General features: G+C 36.7%; 1 protein-coding gene across 1 annotated transcript in view; it reads right to left on the reverse strand.

Annotated features, from left to right (window-relative positions):
• CSMD1 (CUB and Sushi multiple domains 1) overlaps nucleotides 1-23,369 on the reverse strand; it is a gene marked incomplete at its 5' end in the record, with an annotated part of 1,589,548 nt that overhangs the window by 1,467,156 nt on the left and 99,023 nt on the right. The gene's annotated exons all lie outside the window — the stretch shown is intronic.

Raw genomic sequence — 23,369 nt, forward strand, 5'->3', positions numbered from 1 at the left:
CTAGAACAGTTGTGCAATGTTTTACTCGACTTTTTGCAAATGTGTCCATCTATGTCTCAGTCTTTAGTCTCTGCTCATTACTTAGATACTGAAGACATGAATTTTTTTTTCAGTTTTTTTAATTCATGTTTTAATAGTTTTTAACATTGTGAAATTTTGGGTTGTACATTTTTGTTTGTCCATCACCATATGTATGTCTCCCTTCACCCGTTGTGCCCACCCCCTACCCCCATTGCCTCTGGTAACCACAATACAGTTTTCTCTGTCCATGTGTTGGTTTATATTCCACATATGAGTGAGATCATATAGTGTTTGTCTTTCTCTTTCTGGTTTACTTCACTTAACGTAATACCCTCCAGGCCCATCCATGTTGCTGCAAATGGGACGATTTTGTCTTTTTTATGGCTGAGTAGTATTCCATTGTGTATATATACCACATTTTCTTGATCCAATCGTCAGTCGAGGGACACTTAGGTTGCTTCCATTTCTTGGCTATAGTGAATAATGCTGCAATGAACATAGGGGTGTGTAAGCCTCTTTGGATTGTTGATTTCAGGTTCTTTGGATAGATTCCCAGTAGTGGGATGGCTGGATCATAGGGTATCTCTATTTTTAATTCTTTGAGGAATCTTCATACCTTTTTCCATAGAGGCTGCACCAGTTTGCATTCCCACCAGCTGTGTATGAGGGTTCCTGTTTCTCCACATCCTCTCCAACATTTGTTGTTTTTTGTCTTGGTGATTATAGCCGTTATACGGGCGTGAGGTGATATCTTAGTGTTGTTTGGATTTGCATTTCCCTGATGATTAATAATGTTGAACATCTTTCCATGTGCCTATTGGCCATTTGTATATCTTCTTTGGAGAAGTGTCTGTTCATTTCCTCTGCCCATTTTTTGATTGGGTTGTTGTTTTTTTTGTTGTTCAGTTGTGTGAGTTCTTTACATATTATGGAGATCAACCCCTTGTCAGAAGTATGTTTTGCAAATATTCTCTCCCAGCTGGTGGGTTGTCTGTTCATCTTGATTCTGGGTTCGTTTGTCTTGTAGAAGCTCTTTAATCTGATAAAGTCCCACTTGTTTATTTTTTCTTTAGTTTCCCTAGTCTGGGTAGACAGGTCATCCTAAAAGATTCCTTTATGACCAATGTCAAATAGTGTCTTCCCTATATTTTCTTCTGTGAGTTTTATAGTTTCAGGTCTCACCTTCAGGTCTTTGATCCATTTTGAGTTAATTTTTGTGAATGGCGATAGTAGATGGTCTACTTTCATTCTTTTGCATGTGGCTGTCCAGTTTTCCCAACACCATTTATTGAAGAGACTTTTCTTTCTCCATTGTATGTTCTTAGCTCCTTTGTCGAAAATTAGCTCTCTGTATATGTGTCGTTTTGTTTCTGGGCTTTCAATTCTGTTCCATTGAGCTGTGTGTCTGTTTTTGTACCAGTACCATGCTGTTTTGATTACTATTGCTTTGTAGTATGTTTTGAAGTCAGGGATTGTGATGTCTCCTACTTTGTTCTTTTTTCTTAGGATGGCTTTAGCTATTCGGGGTCTTTTGTTGCCCCATATGAATTTTAGTATTCTTTTTTCCATTTCCGTGAAGAATGTCATTGGAATTCTGATTGGGATTGCATTGAATCTGTAGATTGCTTTGGGTAATATAGACAGTTTAACTATGTTTATTCTTCCAATCCACATGCATGGGATATCTTTCCATTCCTTTATGTCATCATCAATTTCTTTCAATAATGTCTTGTAGTTCTCATTGTATAGGTCCTTCACCTCCTTGGTAAGATTTATTCCTAGGTATTTTATTCTTTTTGATGCAATTGTAAATGGTATTATCTTTTTGAGCTCTGTTTCTGTTAGTCCGTTATTAGCATACAGAAATGCAACTGATTTTTGTAGATTGGTTTTGTACCCTGCAACTTTGCTGTAGTTGTTGATTATTTCTAATAGTTTTCCAATGGATTCTTTAGGATTTTCTGTATATAAAATCATGTCATCTGCAAATAGTGAGAGTTTCACTTCTTCGTTACCTATTTGGATTCCTTTTATTCCTTTTTCTTGCCTAATTGCTCTAGCCAAAACCTCCAGTACTATGTTGAACAGGAGTGGTGAGAGTGGGCAGCCCTGCCTCGTTCCTGTTCTCAGAGGGATGGCTTTCAGTCTTTCCCCATTGAGTATGATGTTGGCTGTGGGTTTGTCATAAACAGCCTTTATTATGTTGAGGTAATTTCCTTCTATACCCATTTTGTTGAGAGTTTTTATCATAAATGGATGTTGTGTCTTGTCAAATGCCTTCTCTGCATCTATTGAGGTGACCATGTGGTTTTTATTATTTGTTTTGTTGATGTGGTGTATCACGTTGATTGATTTGTGGATGTTGAACCATTCCTGCATCCCTGGTATAAATCCCACTTGATCATGGTGTATGATCCTTTTAATGTACTGCTGTATTTGGTTTGCCAATATTTTGTTGAGGATTTTGCATCTATGTTCATCAGCGATATTGGCCTGTAATTTTCCTTCTTTATATTGTCTTTGTCTGGCTTTGGTATCAGGGTGATGTTGGCCTTGTAGAATGATTTAGGAAGTGTTCTATCTTCCTCTATTTTTTGGAATAGTTTGAGAAGGATGGGTATTAAATCTTCTTTGAATGTTTGGTAAAATTCACTGGAGAAGCCATCTGGTCCTGGACTTTTATTTTTGGGGAGGTTTTTGATTACTATTTCAATCTCTTTACTTGTGATTGGTCTATTCAGATTCTCCATTTCTTCTTGGTTCAGTTTTGAGGTTGTATGAGTCTAAGATTTTATCCATTTCTTCTAGATTGTCCAATTTGTTGGCATATAATTTCTCATAGTGTTTGCTTATAATCCTCTGTATTTCCGTGGTATCCATTGTAATTTCTCCTCTTTCATTTCTAATTTTATTTACTTGAGCCTGTTCTCTTTTTTTCTTAGTAAGCCTGGCTAAGGGTTTGTCGATCTTGTTTATCTTCTCAAAGAACAAACTCTTTGTTTCATTAATCCTTTCTACTGTTTTTTTGGTCTCAATTTCATTTATTTCTGTTCTGATTTTTATTATTTCCCTCCTTCTGCTGACTATGGGCTTTGTTTGTTCTTCTTTTTCTAGTTCTGTTAGGTGTAATTTAAGGTTGCTTACTTGGGCTTTTTCTTGTTTGCTCAGGTGGGCTTGTATGGCTATGAGTTTCCCTCTCAGGACCACTTTTGCTGCATCCCATGTGGTTTGGTATGGCATATTTTCATTTTCATTTGTTTCCAGATAGTTTTTGATTTGTCCTTTAATTTCATCAATGATCCATTGGTTGTTCAGTAGCATGTTGTTTAATCTCCACATTTTTGTCACTTTCCCAGTTTTTTTCATGGTTAATTTCCAGTTTCATAGCATTATGGTCTGAAAAGTTGCTTGTTATGATTTCAATCTTCTTAAATTTATTGAGGCTTGCTTTGTTTCCCAATATATGGTCTATCCATGAGAATGTTCCATGCGCACTTGAGAAGAATGTGTAATCAGCTGTTTTTGGATGGAGTGCTCTGTATATGTCTACTACGTCCATCTCATCCAGTTTTTCATTTAAGTCTATTATTTCTTTATTGACTTCTTGTCTGGATGATCTATCCATTGATGTAAGTGGGGTATTAAGATCCCCTACTATTATTGTGTTGTTGTTAATGTCTCCTTTTAGGTTTGTTAATAGTTGCGTTATGTACATTGGTGCTCCTATGTTGGGTGCATATATATTTATAAGTGATATGTCTTCTTGGTGGAGTGTCCCTTTTATCATTATATATTTCCCTTCTTTGTCTCTCTTAACTTGTTTTATCTTGAAGTCTACTTTCTGAAGACATGAATTTTGATGACCTTTTGGGCTCTGGCCTGGGTCAATCTGGGACCATCACTCGCTCAGTGAATAAGAATGATCATAGTAATACTAATAATGGCCAACATTTTCGAAGGCTTACTAAGTCCTATTCTAAGTTCTTTACAGCTAACATTTTACTTAATTATCACAAAACAAATTATCATTACTTCCCCCCATGGCAGACATGGAACATAAAGCATAGGAGATCAAGTTGCCCCAAACCACAAAGCTGGTACTTGTGGGATAATGAAGCAATTCTTTCCTCCAGCAGCATTTTTGTGTGGAGTACCTGATATAGTTATGTGAAAGCATTCATTCTCTACTCTTTAACATCCCTCAGATTATCCTTGCAGTCATTCTTACATTTTTACAGTAAAATAAAAAGAACTATACATGGGAAAACAAAAACATTTAAGTTATTTCAAAACAAATTCTGTACTAAGGGCCAAGGGAAGAGACTTCATGTTCCATAAATTATCAGATGATAATTAGCTTCATTATCTTGGCAAGTCTCTTCCCTGCCATAAACCTTGTTCCCTTCTTTTTTCATAGTGAAGAGATTATGCTAGATAATCTCTACGGGATATTACAAAGTGTTCTTTCTTCTGTGTAGTTCTATCTTATTCTTTCTCCCTTTTTGAGCTTCGTTTCTTGTAACCATCCTTCAGCCTGGTCAGCACTACCCCTGCTGTTCAGTTCCCAGTGTGAAAAGAATACCAACATGAAATTTAACAAGCTTTCAAGAGTTTGTTAATTTTTCTTTCCTGCATAGCAAGTCTGCAAGAGGGTCCAGCTCATGTACTGACCCATTTTTAATTTTTATTGAAAGAAATGTGTGAATTCTCAGGATTGAGTTGGCACCAGCTAAAGCCATATTCCCAAGGCTGTGTACATTCCACTTCATCTCACCAAATGCCCTCTAACACCGGAGAATGAAGTGACTAGAAGGGACACATGCAGTCTTCTATCATTTTCAAAACAAGGGAGACTACAAATTGGCCCTTGTTCCAATCTTGCAGGTCTCTGTTTTCTGGTTTATACAGAATTATTGTTTTAAAAAGAATAGAGAAAGTGGCAAACTTCAAAGGTACTACAGATCTTTTTTCACTTAAACACAAATGCCCAATTATCACCTGTGGAATTTGAATTGTACTGGTGATCACCTTTATAATATGTTAATAAATAGACTTCGAGCCTTCCAGACTCAGGGGAAGGATGAAATATCTAAACTAGAGCATTAAGTCCTTTCAGTTCCAGAGGAATTCTTGCTTTCTGAAGTTATCTAGAGAATCAATACATGTTTAAGTACATTAGTACTCAATGGAGAACAAAAAAGAAAGAAAGAAAACAAGAAGAGGAGAAGTGAAGGAAAAGAAAGCACTTTGCACCTTTACTGCATAGTTAGAGAAACATATAATTTTGTTTTCCTGGGCATTTTAAAGACCACACACATGAACAAAACCTACTACATTGGTGAGAACATAAGTTTTGATTAAAAAATTCTTATCTCTCTTGGGGCTGGCCCAGTGGCACGAGTGGTTAAGTGCATGCGCTCTGCTGCAGTGGCCCGGGGTTCGCCGGTTCGGATCCCGGGCGCGCACTGATGCACAGCTTGGCAAGCCATGCTGTGGCAGTGTCCCATATAAAGTGGAGGAAGACGGGCATGGATGTTAGCACAGGGCCAGTCTTCCTCAGCAAAAAGAGGAGGATTGACAGATGTTAGCTCAGGGCCGATCTTCCTTACAAAAAAAAAAAAATCCTTATGTCTCTTAACTTCAGGTGGGGATTATTGCTTAAGCAATGTTTTCTCCATGATGGACTGCTCTCAAAACCATAGAACTTTTATTCAATATTCATCCCAGAAGAAAGCCTGAAGACTTGTCTGTTTTACAAGCGCCCAGATGACTGTCAAGGTCATGGCCACATAGGAATTACGAAAGAGGGGAAATTATGAGTTAAGTCAGAAAAATTGGTGCAAAATCCAACCCAACACTCAGCTGCTGAAACCACTTGACCCAATCAACCTCTATAAATCTTGGTTTTCTTAGCTTTTAAATAGTAAAACTAGTATAAGCTCTATTTAATAAAAAGAGAAACCTCAATGGCCCAAATTCAGTATCTGGTACCTAATAGAGATAAAAGAATTAAACCTAATATTATTAACTTCTTCAAAATATGATGGTGGAGACTAAGGAAGTAACTGATAGAGAGACTCTTGGCGATTGCTCGGCTAGTATCTCAGGATTAGCTGCTATTATTTTTTTTCAACTGGTACCAGCAGAAAAAGTCCACTTCCTCTTCCCAAAAACAGACAGACTCAAAACAAAGAGAGTTAGAAACAGAGTAAGTAATAAGAATGCAGACCCATTCATTGCAAATATCACCCAAGAAGCAGATTTGGGACCTTTTAAGACTCCTTAGAAACAATTTACTCTTTATTTTCATGGTAGTTTTCCATTCTTAAAAAGAAGCAATTTTATGCACTATTCTGCATACTCAGAAAGCAAATGATATTTTATATCCCATTCTTTGACTCTATGATTTACAATCAAAGCTCTGGAAAGGTATTTACTGGTCAGTGTGGTGTGGCCACTATTGTGTCTTAGTTTGGGAGCTTCTTCTTCCCTCTATTCATTAAGTAGCTCAATGATATTTAATGAGTACCTATAATGTGTTGGGTTATCGGCTGGGAAATGGAATTACATGCAGAGACCACAGTAGCTGATCAGACATAGCTCATAGATTCAGGGAATCACACATATAAATAAACAATAGTTATGCTACAATGTGGTAGGTGCCATGATGTAGTACAGAAAGATGTTAAATGCTATGGGACCACAGAAGAGAGGAAATATTCACTCTGCTTGCGAAAGTCAGGGAAAGGTTCAAAGCAGAGTTAATATCTGAGCTGGATGTAAAAGAACGTCTAGAAATGTGAGTTTAATGAAATATGCAGTTTTATTAAAAACTTCATACGGTTATTCAAAATTGAGTAAGAGCAACCCGGTTAAATTCAAGTCTGGATGTACTTACTTTAGACAACACATCTAATGTGATATTGGGTGAGCACAGGGGAGCAACATTTTATCAATAAGCAACAAAAACAAAATAGAAGGAGAACCAATTCTCTTTGAGGTGCTTGCCTGTTGTAAGCAAGGCATGGCAGTCCTATGGAGCTAGGGATCAGTACAGATATGCCCTGCACTGCTGTGCCATATAAATAAGCAATGGTGGCCTCTGTGTATTGGCCCCTAGGTTGTTCATTTCTTCATTGTAGGCTGAGAACTGTTAGCTCAAAAGCTCGCTGGCAACAAACTCAAACTTTTATACATTCAATTATTTTTAAAATGGGCTAAACAAGTAAATTTTAGCCATTTAGAATCTGCTTGCTTTGCATACCCTGCAAAACCTCACTTGACAGCTGCTACCCATTGATAACATAGGGTCTTGTAATTGTAAGACCCTGTTACAGGCTGGGTTGTGTCCCTCCAAAATTCATATGTTGAAGTCTTAACCCCTGGAACCTCAGCATGTGACTGCATTTGGAGACAGAGTCTTTAAAGAAGTAATTAAGCTAAAATGAGGACACTGGAGTGGGGCCTAATCCAATCTGACTGGTGCCCTTATAAGAAGAGGAAATTAGGACACAGGCATGCACTGAGGAAAGACCATGCAAAGACACAGAGAGAAGGCAGCCATCTTCAAGCCAAGAAAAGAGGCCTCAGGAGAAATCAACTCTACCGACACATTGATCTTGGATTTCCAGCCTCCAGAATTGTGAGAAATAAATGTTTATGGTTCAAGCGCCTAGTCTGTCTATCTGGTTATGGCAGCCCAAGCAGACTAAGAGATAGCCCAAGACACTCCTGCCCTTTGGAGATTTCTGGCTCAGAGACTTGTCACTGTGCTGCTGCGTGACATCACCTAGACACGTAAGCCCCCTCTTCCCTCCTCCCACCCTATTCTGGGTGGTGGCCCTCTAGCCACTGCTATAAGCCTTTGGATGGTTTCATGCTGTGAGAGACATCCCTTCTCATGCAACCCAGTCTAAGCATCAACCTCTAAAGGTTGTGTGTTACGGCCTCTCATGGTCATACCTGTTTCTCTGATCAGCCCCAAATCCCTCCAACTCCCTACACACTATCTTGAGTCTTTGCAAATTAGTGTCTCACGACCAACAAGGTACCTTTGCATTTGGATACATTCGTGCAAATTTGTTGTTGATCAACCCAGAAAACATTAAATACATTTATTTTTGTTATTTTCAGTAAGATACAGCAAAATTCTTTCCTCTGCAGTAGCTCTAGGGCAAACACAAATGTAACATTTTTATATGACCATGAATCTCATGACTTAGAGTTACTGATTCAGCATGCTATTGCTTTCACTATGAAAAGTGAAAACCTAAGATAAATGAAAAAACGTATATCAGATATAGTCCAAGATCTGAAGACTAATTATTCAGATCTCTATTTTCCTACATTTTATTGACAATGCAAAACTTCAGATTATGCTTTGGGTATTTCCATATATAAGACTTGAAATGAAATGAAGAAAAAATAAATGATTATAAGTGTCCATGATATGAAATAATTCATATAAGAAAATATCTAGTTTGTGAGACATGGTGTCATATCATGATCTGGTTCTATAGACGAATTATGAAATAATCTATTATAACATAATTTTAGACTAGTATAGTAATGGAAACTGCACATCTTTTAAATGTCAAGCAAGACCTGGTTTTGGATACTGACTTCATCAGTTACAAACTTCCTATCAGTGTAATCATGGGTTAAATAGTTAATCCCCCAGAGCACTAGTTTCCTCACCCATAAAATGAGAATAATATAGCATACTATTTCACAGACTTGTGAGAATTCAGTTGGTTAAATAGATAATGCTCCTAAAACAATAACTGTGGCATAATAAGAGTTTAATAAATATTGATTTCTAACTCCCTCTATTCTTTTATCCTAAAGCATTTTCATTTTACAGAGAGTCAATACCAAATATTTATAATATATTTAACATGCATGGGCCTTTAAATACCTAAGGGGCCAATCTATTATTCAAACTGAATAAATTGGAATGAATATGTTTTAAGAGTAAAACGTATTCAATATACAAATACCTATCCTTAAAAGACTGCTTTATACAACACAAAGGGTGTCTCAGTGCTTCAAGGAATTGCTTATCAAAGCCAAATTTAAATGTACACAATAAAAAATCTAGTTCTACAGTGATTGTGAAAATATATATATTCAATAGTTTTTAAATGAAAAAACACATACATTGCATAATTCATAAAATTTGCATTGAGTAAGGGGCATATTTGCATCCTAAGAGTATATATGACATTTGCATGTTTTAATGTATTTCAAGTAGCTATTGTAAAATTTCAATCCTCTTCCATGCAACATAGATTTTCATTAAATTGATGCATACGCTGCTTAAGAAAGGAAAATGTTGCATAGCTGACTGCAAGCTTTATTAGGACTTTTAAACATCTAAAATCATACAAAAATCTAGTGAAAACATTCTGAATTACAGTATTATGTTTTACAGGAGATATAACTTGCCACAAGACAAGAAGACAGAGTATGACGCTAATGGTATTCATGTGGGTTGACTCAATGCATCATGTTGTCATAAATCTGGCATTTTCATTTCTCACTCCCACAGACAAAAAACAGCAGCATTCGATGCCCTGTAACAGCAGTGAATATTGGTGGTAAAAAGCATTAAAACTTAAATCTTCAGAACAAAGTATACTCTTCATTAGGCAATTTGGAATTCCCTAAAAAGATGAAGATGGCATACAAAACTCTATTGCATACTAATTTTTTGAATGTGTAAGGGAAGCAAATAAAAGATAAATCTGATGGCTTTTCTTGAGATGAAAACATACCACTAATATTTTAATATATCAAAATAAAAGCTAAGTAAATTATAGAAGATTATTTGGCATGGTCTAAAGACTTTTACTCTTCAGAAGTCTTCACGTAAGTATTCCTAAGATCCCAGTAATGAAGGAGTTAAAGAATTTGTCAACCTAATAGTTACATTATTTATTTCTTTTTTAGCAAGAAACTCCTCACTTTCTCTCTTGCCCCACTACAATCCTTATTTTTCCAGTTAAACATTCCCTATGGCTAGTTTTTTCTCATCTTTTTGAGTACCAAGAGCTCATCTAGACCAATTTATCTAAGAAGGCTCTCCTCATCCTGTTATTCTCTATTACAGCATCCTATTTATAACCTTAATAATGTTTGATGTTTTACAATATTAATGTATAAAATTATTTACCTCTTGACAGTCAGGCTTCCTTGGTAAGTGATAAGTTCCTTGAAGGTCAGGAATGAGTCTGTTTCACTACTCAGTGCATACACACTCACTGCCTGGCCAATAATATAGGATCCATAAAATATCTATTGAGTGGATGAGTAAATAAAAGCATGGATGAATGAACTCACAGTTCAGTGGTGAAAATGATAAAAACAGAAATAATAAAAATGAAACTAATAATAAACATGAAAACAAGTACACATACACAAATTAATAGATATATAATTAGTTAAAAGTAGTTAATACAACATGCTATGTGAGCACAGGAGAGAGAACGGCTCCTTGCTTTTTAGAGCCCAGGATACCTCCATCTTATAAGATACAGTTGAGCTAGATCTTACAGGATGAGGGAGTTTTCTAGATTTGGATCATGGGGAAGAGAATTTCAGGCAGTAGTGTGTTTTTTCACACTGTGTATATATTTTTTGTCTCTACATTTTCATTACACCAAAGGTTATCAGAGAAATGATGAAGAGAATGCCTATAAATAAATTAGAATACATTCTATACTTCTTCAACACTCAAAATTCTTTTTAGATAAGTTTAAAAAAATCACATTCCCTCATGATGTTCTGGTTTTTATTTGTACATGCATCTGAAAGAGTAAAAATAGTAGAGCTAAAATCATTTAGCTCAACTTTGTTTCTATATTTATAAAAATGCAAGTATGGTAGCAGAGAGATCATTGTCCTCTTTCCTATTTTACCCAGGCTTTGGGGATTTCTCATGGGAGTAATTGCAAAACAATACTCAAGAAATTTGAGTCCCATACAACTCTACCCTAGAGTATTTGATATAGATAATTGTCAATGAATTTGGTATTTCACTTCAGACCCTAGAGAAAGATATTCACTCTGATAACTTTGACTAGACAGCAGTAAATCAAGCCTTTAATAGATCTCCATTTGTGGTGAATAGGAAATTTGGATTTTAGTAATTCATGGAAGGATAAAATAGGTCACAATCCCTAAACCCAGATGGATCCATCTAGTAGGGAATCCCATAACATGAGAGGTGGAAGATGTCTTAGAGGTCCCTTACTCCTTCCATTTTCTAACAGATCATCATCAGAGTGGTTATGCATTGGAGGCAAAGACACTGCTGAAACTCGGGAGTCCTTGGTTTAGATAAATGATTTCCCTGGGCTTGATATGCCCAGGGAATATGCCATGATCAGACTTGACTGATATGTGTAAGTTGGAATCCTGGAGATGTTTTGACCACTGTCTCTAATAGTCCTATGGTTACTAAAGATTTCCTCCAGGTAATATTGTCAGAGGCCAGAAGGGAAGGGCCAAAGCATGACTTGTGGCTGGAGGCCTTAGAAACTCCCCCATAATCTTTGTCATCTTTCTCTAAGCCACAACAAATGAACATAAAACCTAAACAACACAGCAAGCAGGAAGCAAACGCAATTCCAATACAAGTACTATAGCGTTTTCCTCCCTATTCCCCCAACCTCAGCTTGCAGCCCTGAACCTATCTTGTGTGAAGATTCTAGAGCTGCCCCTGCCAAGAGTAAAAGCTCAGGTACAAAGCTTTGGGTCTAGTGAGTCTGATTTTTAGACGAGACTCAGCCAATTCCCGGAAGACTTGTTCTTCAGAAAGGGCACCAAAGCACGAATGAATAACCCTTCTTCAGGGAGGCTGTAGCTTTCAGCTGTTTGACTTCTCCAAAACATTAGTCTCATCTTTTCCTTAAGGGGTGGATCTTCTAACACAAGCAGCACCAGTGAAAGAAGTTATTGGAAGTAGAATTTGACAGCACATAAGAAACATCTTCCTAAATTAGCGTTATCTAAAAATGGAATGAACTACCTCATAAAGTACTGCCGTGGTGGGTGTTCAGAGGTTCCTCACGCTTATCAGAGAACTTTTTTAAAGATATGTTGGCTTAGCTAGAGTGCCTATAGCATCTTCTAGACCATTTTCCCTAAGAAACTGTTTGTTCCCATCTCAACCACCATTAGTGCCTCATGCCCACATGGAGCGTTATTTCTGATGACGTCCAGCCAACTATCTCCATTTTCATAATAGGTTCTGCTCCCCTGATGCTTGTAAGGGGCAGAACTTTCCTTCTCTCCAGTTCTGCAATTTATTTGAAAACATAGTATGCACTTATCACATTCAGGGCATTATTTGTGAACTAATTGGAGTCTCCTAAGTCTCTTTCTGGAAAGTTACCACATCATTTCTTGCAACATTTCCTGTGAAGATGCCAATAGATCTTCACTCTTCCCCACCCCTTTCCACTAGAGATCCTGACAATTTGGTCATCCCAGCTCATTCTCCCATTTCCTGTCTTTCATTCTTCTGAGAGGAAATTCCATTCTATCAATCAAAATCTGCGACTTTGATTTTCATGGCCATTAGTCAGGTTCTATTGTGGGTTGTTTTGCCTCAAGTGCTACCCTTTGTCCTGTTTAGTTCAGCCTTTCCAGACAATCCTGGAGAGCAAAGGAGTCAAGGGAGGGTAAATGATGGTCTCTACTTTCAAAACTGACAACCGAGAGAAAAGAATTAGAGTGCTGGCTGGAGTTGGGGTAGCTGTCAGCGTGGGGTGATCAGAGATGCAGACTTAAAAGTTCGATCATAGTGTATATATGCTTCCTCTCATTCCTTCTGTACTGTTAAGTTTCAGTGAGAGATTTAGTTGATTTTTCCTCCTTTTTCAATCTCCTAGTCACATGTGACTATTGAGCACTTGAAATATGGCTAGTATAACGGAGGAACTGAATTTTCAATTTTATTCAATTTTAATAGATTTGTGTGTAAAATTTAAAAGTGGTATTTGATTCAGTTTTTGGAAAACTTTTGAAAAGTGAGTATGTGCATCAAATCTTTCAACTCCAATTTTTTATGAACTCTAAATATAGATCAAATATTTTCAATGAAAATTTGAAATTGAATTGCAATGTGATCTAAGTATAAAATGCAGACAAGATTTTGACAAGTTCTTTAAAAAGAAAGAATGCAAAATATCTTTTTATTGAATACATGCTTAAATGATAATATTTTGGACATAGATTAAATAAAATAAATTATTAAAATTAGTCACATCCGGTTTTTTTTACATTTTTTTTTAATGTGGCTACTCATTTTAAATTATGCATGTGGTTCTCACTAGGTTTCTGTTGGAGAGTATTGCTTTAGCTATTCCACAAATAATTATTTATAATCGGAAGACTATAGATATTAAATCCTTTCCAGAAGAATGAGGAGATGGAAATGGGAAAATCAGCTGGGGTTACCGAAAAAACAAGAAATGGTGCTGAAATAGATACTGAAAAAAAAACATTGAAAATAGCATACATTATTTGTTTTTCTGTAAGAATGATATGCCTACTGCATTCTTATACTATTCTTGAAGAATTTGCATTCCAATAAGAAAATTCTACTTTAAAGATCTAATTGATGAAAGTTTCCTCCTTGTATATTATAGCAGTGATGACACATATAAATAGGATAGAGAAATGTTTTTCATTTCATTATCTAATAGATACAAATAAAAAGACAATAAGAACATAATTTCAAGATAACTTTAACTGGGAAAAATGTGGCTCTCAGGTCCTATTATGAAGAAAAATTGTCCATTTAATTACCTTTGTCTGGTATAAGCCAAATATTTTGATTGGCATAGTTCACACAAACAGAACAAAGTATATAGATTAGAGAAAGGCAATAACTGGATATGTGAATAAGAAAGGAAGGCAAAAAAAAAAGAAAAAGAAAAGCCTTGAAAGACCCACTGTGTAGTTTCTTATGCTATTTGCTATGAAGTTCAGGTCTTACCCACTGAGGAACTCGTTAGATCAAATCCTGTACTGTGACAAGCACAAGATAGAAGGGTTTATATATCTTAAGTGATCTTTACTAAAGTTCTGAAATGGCCTGCTCTTTTGTATCCTAGTTTTTATTAAATTCTTAAAATGAAGTTAACTCAAAAAACCACCAGAGTCATCTATCAGAAAAGTTGTTACAAAGCTCACCCACAATCAGAAGAACAAGGACAGGAAAACAGCAAAGTAACAAGATCCAGACTGGGTGAATTGAGAACATCTGATTTATCCTCCTCTACTTTAAGACTCTTCGAAGGTCAGAGAACTGATAATTCTGCAGCAGTAACTTACAAATTCTCTCTTTTGATAAGGAAATAGAGTTGAGCACATTAAGGCTGTCATTCCTTGACTAGAAGTTCAGAGTTATTTTCTCTGTTCTCAGTCCCTCACTTGCTCTGTGACCTCAGTTATCAACTTGACCACATCAGCCCCCACTCCCATCGCAGTCCCACATCCCTATGGAGTTAACTCTAGCTTTTTAGAGGAAGTAGAAGTAGCAGTGGTGTGAGGGTAATGAGTACAAGAAGAAGGGGCAGGAGGAGGGAGGGGAGGGAGAGGGAGGGAGGGAGGGGTCAGGAGGTGAGGAGGGGGAAAAGAAGGGAGGGAAGGAAGAAGAAAAAGAGCACTTCCTGACCACGTAGAAGGCACTGCTTTCACTTCTGTCCACGCGCTTCACAACAACCCTACAAAGTAGGGTATTATTATTACCCCCACTTTTCTCATGAGGAAATTGGGAATGAAAAAGTTAAGAGCTTTCCCCACAGTAACACAAGTGCTAAGCAGTAGGGTCTGATTTAAATATAAAACGTGCAGATTTTCATTACCTCTCCAGACCCTGGCAACTCATACATGCAGAGACTGCAAACTCGTAGGTGGAAGGAAGTGGGCCGACACAATTCTCATTATACATCTTTTGGTACTTAGCTTTGATAACGGTAATGATCCTATCCATTTACTAATTCAAAATATGAACTAAATGCCTGTCATATTTATAATCTCATGTGGGCACTGCAGATTTAATGACAAACGTGTCATCAGTGCTCATATGCAATACCTGGTTTCTATGGTATCTTGTCTTCCTTTAAAAGAAGGAAAAAAAGAAAACATTTAGCATGAGCTGCTTTCTCGTGAAAGCGAGTTCTTGCTGTAGTTGTTGTGTCTTTGTTCTAGATGATATTCCCTACTTGTACATTATGTGTACTGGTTTCCAAGGCATACAAAGTGATAAAAAATGTATTTAAAAGTATCTATTATAAGAGGAGTGTGGGCTGACATTTGCTAGTTTTCATTCTCACACTCACATATGCACAAAGGAAGAATGTGTAAAATTAGTTGTGTCAACAGAAGAATGGCAGGCTAGAAGATACAATGCAAGTCAGAAAACCTAGATCCCAGCCCCGTTCCTGAAGGTTGCTGCATGAGAGCAGTCTCTTAAAGATTTGTTTGGAAAACGGCCTGATGATGCCTCTTCTCCTGCCTCACCAGGTTCTTGTGAGGAATAAATTAAAAAATGCATATTAAAATGATGTAATTATACACAGGAAAATATTCTAAAAACACCGTATTATCATTAAACCTTCAATTATGTTGTTTGCAGTGCCATCCTCAACCCACCTCCACTCTGCTTCTTTGGTCTTTAAAATGAGATTCTTCTGCAAACCAATTATGGTGTCTAGTTCTAATTCTGGTCTGCTCCCTCAGTGCTCCACAGAAGTCCAGATGTTTCCCAGCTAGCACTTCTTATCTCTCTGCAAGTGGGTGCATGTGGTGTTAGAATTTGGATCTCCTGCACTCAATGTAGTTTCTGGTGTGGCAAATTCCCTATATACGTGTTTAGAATGAATGAACAAATGGATTCTGGAATATCCCCAAGAAACAACTCCTCAAGCAATGAATTGAAAAGGAAATCCAGTTCTCTGTATCAATCTCTCATTGTGTTAAGAAGCCAGTGGGTGGAGGTACAGGAAAATAAAAAGGAAACATTGCACATGGAAATGTGTGCATTAAAGAGGCAATTAAGACAACACTCCAGCTAAAATAAAATACTCATTTAGTCCATAAATATGGGTCAACGACCTGCTAGATAGAAGGTACTATTCTACTCTGCTAACAGCTGGAAGACAGCAGTAGAAGGAATTATCCCATGTTTTCAAAGAATAGCATAAAATATCTACTAGTGTTCAATCATTGATTTCTGTACAGATAATGGGTGACGATACTTGTGATTGGAAATGGCACTAGCAAAGCCCAAAACACCTACAATGGGACAACACAGAGGATAACACCATCTGTGAACCTTTCATTTTTATGACCCTTTTTCAGCATGCTGGGTAGTTTTTTTTTTTTTCCAATGCCACATAGCAAAATATTTGTCACTCATGAAATCCTGCATTGATGAAACACATATGCCTATCTCATAAGGCAAAATACAAATAGATCCACTCTTTTTTAAATCGAAGCTGATGTTTAACATTAAAATAACTCCAAACTTATTACACACCATTCCATTGATAATTTACTTCAAAATTAACCAAATAACGATGAGTCAAAGTGTGTTTTTATAATTTTCGATAATAAATTGTTATATAAGAAATAATTTATTTACTAAATAGTAAAATATATATTTTATATAATGTAATAAACAGTATTATATAATTTTTAAAAAGCTGAATCTATTCTTTTAATGCTACTGTGGAATCCAAGTATTCAAAAAAGTAACACTTCAGTGTCACCAGTTTTGAAATCATGTTATCAGAAAATGAGGGCAAATGGCGTCTCAGAACTACTTGACAGGTGTTTCTTTAGCTTGAATTGAGAAATTCAGTGTCTTCTGCTAAATATGCCAATTAAATTGCAAGTGAAATACATCAAACTTCTAGAAAATAGCCCAGGTCAAGTGCAAAATTTTCAACCAACTCCAGAATAATTCTTTGAAAAAAGGAGACCAGTCAAAAAACAAAAGAAAAAGAAACAGCACATTGTGTGGTCGGTAGACAGCTGCGTGACCAAGGTTCATTGCATGAAGATGTCTCAGTAGACCATGAGTAAATGCTTCCAATTTTAATGCTTCCCTTACACTAGCAGAAGGAGCATCACCCATCATTCCCACTAATGCATCTCAAGAATGGTACTGCTTTACTTTAACCTTGAGTGGTAACATATTACCAATTATGGTAATCACACAATGATGTGTCATAAGAGAAATTGAGCTTCATTACCTCTTCCTCCTAACACACACACAAAAAAACATTTAAAATAAATGATTGCAAACATATTTGTAATGAGAAATTTTAATTCACTGATGCCTAAATGATGGGAGCCTTCCAAGCAAGTCAGGTGTCAGCTTGTCAATACATTTGGCAGCGGTGAGTTAAGAGGGGACAACAGCTGACATCACAGAGACTTGTCAGTTACCATCTAGAAGCAGCAGGTGTTCCTGGAGGCACTCATGACCCATGGCTAAACTTTCACTGTGATTTCTGCAGTCCAGGCTTTCCCATTCACCTCAGACACTAGTGGAATATCCCTGACAGAGTAAGATTTGATCCTTGCAGCTGCTGTAACTGTTACTTCATGAGAGCAGCTGGGAGCTCTGACTTGCTCAACAAGGAGTGGGGTAGGTGGTAAATACATCTTTGCACTAGGCTATTCTTTGTCTTTGGGATACAATTTATAAATAGAGAATTATTTGGAAAATAAGAGGAGCTAAATAAGAACACACAAAAAAGGAAAAGTGTGGTAAGACATAACCAACATTTGTAATTTTTGAGTACCAACTTTGTAATTTAGAATATTCTCTTGTGTACTTATGTTCTATGATAATACAAGGAATAGATGAGAGATTAAAAATAAAAAAAAGAATACATCCTCTGTAAGCACCACGCTATACCAAATATGCAACTTACTGTTTAATATCAGAAATACTTTTGCAAAATAATTGAATATTAAGTAGACATCATGAAGAGTGTGATCTCCTCCTTAGGACAGGAATTATGTCTTAATGTATACCCGATGCCGAATGCCTAGTACTTAATAATCACATAAGAAATGCTTGATGATTTTTTTATATCAAGTAATTTTTGTACAAATAGAAATACACATTGATGAAAAAGGCAGTGGAAACCAGCAAAATAATTGAAATATTTTGTGTTCTATGGGTAAGGCAATTGGCACCAACATTGATAGGTATCTATCATGTCTATTCCACCAACTTGACATCACTCTTGGGGATAAAAACAACAATTTCTGAGCCTCATCAGCAAAAATATACTAGAAGCAACAGAAAACCTAAAAAAGTAGGTTTTTTTCACTACTTAAATATGCTTTCAAATTTGATAAATAAATCAAATCAGGTTATAAGGGGAGACCTGGATTTTCTACCAAAATACTATAAACCCTGGACAATAAATTTGATAGACAATTTTTTTCCAAGGAGACATAGGACAATTAGACTTGATTCCAGAACATGACTGCAATTGATCAAAGTTAGTCAATTTTAGACAAGTGTTTAAAGAATGGTCTCTAGCCCACATGTAGCTGTCATCTATCCACTTCTTCCTGCTTACAGTCATTCTAGAGCTGCCGGGCTACAGAATCTCACGGTTGTCTTTGCCTGCCCTTCTGTGTCTGGATCCGAACCAGGTTTTCAGAACAGTCTAACTTGCTTTCACTTTAGATCTTTTTTCAAGAAAGGTAAGTTACCCGATGATTTAAGCACCTACATAATTTCTACTAGATGCTTTCCAAATCATAATTAGTTGTTTTGACCATTTCAGTTACTATAATTTTATAAACATTAGTATAAGGATTTTTTGCTCAGCGTTTGTGATCAGAAATGAACTCTACAACTATCTCTTACACTCATGCACTGCATAACGTTTCAGTCAAGGACTGACCACATACACCACCATGTTCCCATAAGATTAGTACCATCTAGGCTGGCTGCGTAGTAGGCTATACCACCTAGGTTCGTGTAAGTGCACTCTATGATGTTCGCACATCACGAAATCGCCTAATGATGCATTTCTCAGAACACATCCACTTCGTTAAGTGACGCATGACTGCTTTTGGTTAGGTAAGTCTTCCCCCATCTTTTTACCCCAAAGAATAAAATCTGACCAGAAACTACTATTTGTTTTAATATTGTAGATTGTGCCTTTTTCCTCAACGTACTTTCAAGCCATGCAATTACCTCTATCTATCCTTCCGACAGATTCTGTTTGCATAGTTGGTGAGTTGTCAGTATCAAAGTATAAAGAATTGATATCATTTTTCCAAAACATAGATTATCTGCACAAGCAGGTGTTTGTAGAGACAAGTTTTCCTTTGTACAAAGAGGCATCTTTTGTTTAAGAAGTTGGTAGGATCTCATATTGTAGCAGGTCCTGTATAATCCTAGAACTAGCAGATCAAATTTGAATACTGAATAAACATAGCAGAATGTGAAATCTTATACAATGTACTGTTGTCCCTAAGTGCAGTGATAGTGAAATTTTCCTGTTGATGACTTTGGACACACCTAGATCATGGCTGTTCTTGCTGGTGAGTACTTGGCTGTCTGATGCAGAAGGTGGAAAGATGAATTGGTTGCCTCAAACTGTGTCTTGTTGGATCATATGAGCTCTTAGTTCTGTAAAAACAGATCCAATGGGGAAGATAAGGCAACCTGGAGTGTGTGCTTGCTTTCTGAGCCTGTGGCTATGCCAGCCTGTCTTGTGCTCATCTTCTTTGGTCTCCATTGCTCTCACATAGGACCCGGCTGTGGGACCATGTAAATGCCTGGAGAACATGCACCAAGACCAGAGCTTTCCCCACCACACTTGGTAGCATGTGTTCAAATTGTTTAACATTTTACATACTGGTTCTGACTCTCCCCCTCCTGAGGATGATTCGTAAACTGCCTCAGATGTACCTAATAGAGGTACAGGTCAATGTCCTTGTTTTGACCTTTCTCCATTGGTTCATGGATCCTGTCTCCAATTTTATATTCCATCTTCAGTAATAAGACAAAGTCTATACATCTATAGATCACCAAGTCCATGGATTCCCTACCTTTCCGGTGAGAGAGCCATGAATAACAACAACAAAATTTGTTTTATAAGAATAAAGAAAGTGGTATAAAGGAAGGGAGAGATAGGTATTCTAAGAGTCTCATCTATTCCAGGAGGTAAGTGGAATATGAAAAACACATGGGGACTATTACCGTACCTACCAGTGATATAAAGATGCCGTGTGAAATGAGAACATTGTTGTACTTTCAGATGAGACACATACACACACAGTGAAATATTCTACCTTCCAAGAAAGGTTCTAAGAAAAGATGTAATACCAAAAATGTTCTGAGCTGTGCATGGTTGGGACAGGCAATTAACTTGAGTTCAATGTCATATAAAATACCCCATTGAACATATTGTACCTCTGTTAGGTCTTTACGAGACTTGTTAATGAATGACAATTTTTGTGGCATCATTATCTTTGTGATGGTGGATGTGACAAGGTATATTAAAAAAAAAGATTTGAAAAATTGATCAAAGGATAAAGGACTCTCTACTATGAACAATAAATAAAGTCATAGAATAGTGATTCTCAGAGTGTGGTCTGGGTACCCCTGGGGAGTCCCAGAGATACTTTCAAAAGTCTGTGAAGTCAAAACTGTTATCACAATAATATAAAGATGTTATTTGCCCTTTTCTCATTCTCTTCATAGTATAGAATGGAGTTTTATAAAAGCTTTATGATGCACAATATTACAACAGATTGAATACAAAAGAAGTTCTGAGAATCAGTCTTCTGATAAATCAGGAATTAAGAATCTTACCCACAAGTAAATCAATACCACTCTTCTTACAAAATGGCTTTAATTTTGAAAAAAACAAAAGTTATTTTTCTTAAAAATGTGTTATTTCTTAAATATATGTTAATATTAACATCCCTTATATTTATTACTATTATTTTTAGATTAATGAATAAATATTTAAGAATGCCTCAGTCTTCATTTTTGACATGTTAGATAAGACTTAGATAAACAAAAGCTCTTTGAGTCAGAGTTGCCAGATTTAGCAAAAACAAAAAGAAAAACAAAACAGGATGTCAAGTTATATTTAAATTCCAAATAAACAATACAATTTTTTTTAGTATGTGTCATAAAATATTTGGCAATCCTAATTTAGGGGCCTTAACACATTTTTCAGAGTATCAAGTGGACCTGACACCTAAAGTTTGAGAACTGCTGCTAGAGAAAACATTCAGGTGCAGGTTGTAAACGCAAATGAAAACCTGCATCTATAGCAAGGTTGCTGCCATTGCTGCTGCTGTGGGTCGTGCCCTGTTTGGTGCCTGCATCACCCAGATTCAAGTGAACGATATTGATAATACTCTGCTTTATGTCCAGGGCCCTCTTATCCTTATTTCCTCTTCTCAAACCAGTGAAGTAAGGTTCTTTCTTCCCATCGTACTGGAACTGTGGCTGAACCAAGTATGCAACGCACGAGAACAGACAGACCCAGAATTAAACTGTGTCCTCTGACTTCAAGATGTGGGATCCCATTTACTGCTGCCCGTCCCCTCTGCTTCCCTTGGGTAGGTTCACGTTGATGACGTGAAGCCGTCATTTTTTTACTGGTAACTATAGAACCGGTGGACAAAACCTGGCTGAATCATCGCACGTGGAAGAGAGCTGTACAACTTGACAAGGTGAGTAGGAAAGTCCCTGGAGAGTCTGTGCCCAAGCTTATACATAGTCACGTAATCAGTGTTGTCACAGTCAGTTTGCCATTTTTAGCCACATTGATAAAAGATCTCCTTACAGGCCGTATGACAATCCATTAATTAAAACAACAAAAATAACTAAACTAGATGTGCTGTGGAGTTTATTCAGGTCATTTCCTCATAAGCTGTGAGAGTTGGAATCTGTAACTTTTTTCTTGTGTGCTGGAAAGAGCAAAGGTCTTGGAGCAAGAAGGTTTGGGTTTGGTCTTGACTCTATCCACTGCTGTTAGTGAGTCCTTTAGCAACTCACAATATCTATGTGGGCTTTATTTTTTTCATCTATGTAATAAGCATATCATAACCTCCTCCACCTACCTCAGAAAGTTGGAATGACAACATAGTTAACTGTGAAGGTGTTTCGTCCAATGTAAAACTCTACATAATTCTAAGATATGTTTTACCTCACGTTACGCTATAAGTGAGGTGGTCTTGTATTTCTTCTTTCAGTCAGACATAAGATAACATGTTTCTCTTACTGACATACTGGTCTACAATTTATTTTCTAAGTCCTATTACTTATTTTTTTATTTTTTAAGGATTTCTTTTCTTTATAGCAGTTTTAGGTTCACAGCAAAATTGAGAAGAATGTATAGAGATTTCCCATATGCCGCCTGCCCCTACACATGCACAGCATCCCCTACTATCAACATCCCCTCCAGATGGTACATTCATTGAAATTGATGAACCTATGTTGACACATCATCATCACCCAGAGTCCATAGTGTACATTACAATTCACTCTGAGTGTTGTACATTCTATGGGTTTGGACACATTTATAATGACATGTATCCACCATTATAGTATCATACAGAGTTGTTTCCTGCCCTAAAATCCTCTGTACTCTGCCTATTAGTCCCATTATTTTTAACATAAAAATATCTTTGAGTCTATGAGATGCTAAACAAACCTATAGGGTGTTCTTCACCTGGAAAACTCAGGATCATTACTCTAAAACTGAGTACTCTCACGCTTGTAACTCAATATATTTTGTCTGTAACCACTGTTTTTCAGGAATCAATGACTCTCATAATTTTAGATTGAACTTCAGAATTCACTGTGTTCCTGATGCCCTCATGGTGCCAGCGGCCCTACAAAGCTCTGTGTGTGATTATCTAGTTTGTTAGGGTTAGCTCTTTTAGACAATTTTTTAAATAACACCTTTATTCAGATGTAATTCCCATTTCAAAAAATTCACTCTCTTAAAGTGTACCATTTAAAACTTTTTAGTGTACACACAGAGTTTTATAGCCATTGCTACAATCTCTTTTCAGAAATTTTCATCACCCCAAAAAGAAATCCCATCCCGTTGGCAGTCACTCTCCATTTTCTCCTCCTCCCAGGCCCTGGCAACCACAGTCTCCTGTCTGTCTCCATGGATTTGCTAGTTCCAGACATATCAAATAAGTGGAACCACACAATATGTGGCATTTTGTGACTGGCTTCTTTCAATTAGCACAACATTTTCAAGGTTTTACCATGCTGTAGTGTGTGTCAGTGTTTCATTCCTTTTTCCTATTTTAAACATTTC

Source organism: Ceratotherium simum, chromosome 28 (assembly GCF_057802395.1).
Source record: "Ceratotherium simum simum isolate JZ-2026a chromosome 28, ASM5780239v1, whole genome shotgun sequence".
In the NCBI taxonomy this organism is placed as follows: Eukaryota; Metazoa; Chordata; class Mammalia; order Perissodactyla; family Rhinocerotidae; genus Ceratotherium; species Ceratotherium simum.